This window comes from Limulus polyphemus, unplaced genomic scaffold, assembly GCF_000517525.1.
Source record: "Limulus polyphemus unplaced genomic scaffold, Limulus_polyphemus-2.1.2 Scaffold372, whole genome shotgun sequence".
NCBI lineage: Eukaryota > Metazoa > Arthropoda > Merostomata > Xiphosura > Limulidae > Limulus > Limulus polyphemus.
The window spans coordinates 23,507-25,531 of NW_013665982.1; positions in this window are offsets into that span (position 1 = coordinate 23,507).

A 2,025-nucleotide genomic window follows, 5' to 3' on the forward strand; every position below is an offset into this window, starting at 1 on the left:
GCTGTTGTCTCTCTTCTTGTTTATTTTCTCGTTCTTTTTGTTTCTTTTGCTGTTCTTGTATTGCTGCCATAAAATCTGCTAAACTGTAGTTTGATTTGCCGCTTTTCGTTTCCATTTTTTTCCGTCCCACTCTCTGACGCCAATTTGTTACGTCTCTGATCGTTTGTTAATTACTCATAAAAAATTCTTTCCGAAGAACTTTAGCGATACAAGTCCTTTCTTAAATAAAACTAGTTTATTCTTTCTCAGTTCAACTTTGCAATACACTTAATTTCCACAGTCACCTTAACATAAACATACGCTAAAATTTACAACGAACGATTTACGCACTTTACTTCCTACCGCTCTTGACTCAATTGTCCGTCTATATCTTCAAACTCTCTGTCTGCTCTACAATTGTTGCCTTCACTTTATTTACCGGCTTATAAACAAAATAGAGGGCGTCTGGAGAACACTCAGGCTTCACGAACGGACGTGATCTTTCTAGAATCTCATGACGTGTTACTAGCGTCACGTGACTTCCGCTGTCGTAACAGTATAGTCTCTAATGGTTACGATATATGTTACTACCACTATACAATAAACATTACATTACGATTGCACATTAATCCAATACTGTTAGAAAGTTAGATTTGCTATTAGATTTGACTGGGTAGGGGTCAACAGACAATAACTCACTCATTACTACTACTACTAACCATCTTATTCAAAATATTCATCATACTGTCATAGTCATCTACCTCAAACAAAACAAATATTATTTGAATTTTTCTAACACAATGAACTAGTGAATTACAATGTCATCATCACAACGGTTAGGTAAGATATATGACTACATCTTTAACCACCCGTAATGTTTTCACTATAATATTTTTCAAGAAGAAGATCAAAAATGACTTTGCTTTCCTGTCATTTGTTTTTACTGACTTTGAGAGTGTAGATTAAACGTTGAATGATTGTTTCAGTGTCTTATCAGCTTTGCACGGCAATAAAGTAATATTTTATATTTAATCAGAACTTTGAACCAAGACGTCGTTGATGGTACGTGTTAATAATTCAAGTGACGCCATTGGTGCTGTAAAGTTTCTTTCAAGTTTACTGCTAAAACTGACTGTATTGAATTATAAAGACCACAGTATTCCGGATAAAAATGAATCATTAATAAAATTCCATGTAAGAAGTTTTCAGTATTTTAGATTGAATATATATATTAGCACTTAGCATATTAGTTTAGGCCTAATCAACCACATTTAAAAGCGTGGATACTAAACGGTGAGTAAACTAGTGATTTAGTCATGTTTATTCATTATAGACATTAATTTTATGAACTTTGATATTGACTGTTTATATATACGCAAAGTTTTTTGTGTAAATTCGATTAAATCTTACTAGGAGTATAATTTTATAATTCATAATAATAGGATAGAACAACAATATGTAAATAATGTCATCATATTCATAGTTAGAATAAATGTTGTAATGTATTATGTAACAAAGTATATACTTATAAGTTGTACGGATATAAAACCAGTGTTAGGCTATAACAAAAATGTATAATAATATTATTGTAGAACAACAATCTGTAATAATATTTTATTGCAAGTTACAGTTTTTACAGTAAGATTTGTTTTACGGCACGAGCTGTAACTTGTAATAAACTATACTTAATCAGTAAGTAAACTCAAAACGAAATTATTAACCTTCAATGATAGCTGAGACAAAAATATATATACGCATGATATTTTAAAGCACGTAGAATCAACATAAAAAGTAAGTATCATAAAACTCATTATTTAATTTATGTAGTGTAATTTGGTGTATAGAAGACATATTAATACTAGAAATAAACGACCTTATTACACCAAAATGTTTTTATCTAATTAGATACTCAACGTTTCGTTTTACAGCTTCTTCAGGAGCGCTTATTAAAACACAAACCGAAACTGAGAGTACAAAGCTTCAAATGGGTTAGATAATAAATACTTTTCGGTGTATAAGACGCACTTTTTTACCCCAAAATTTGAT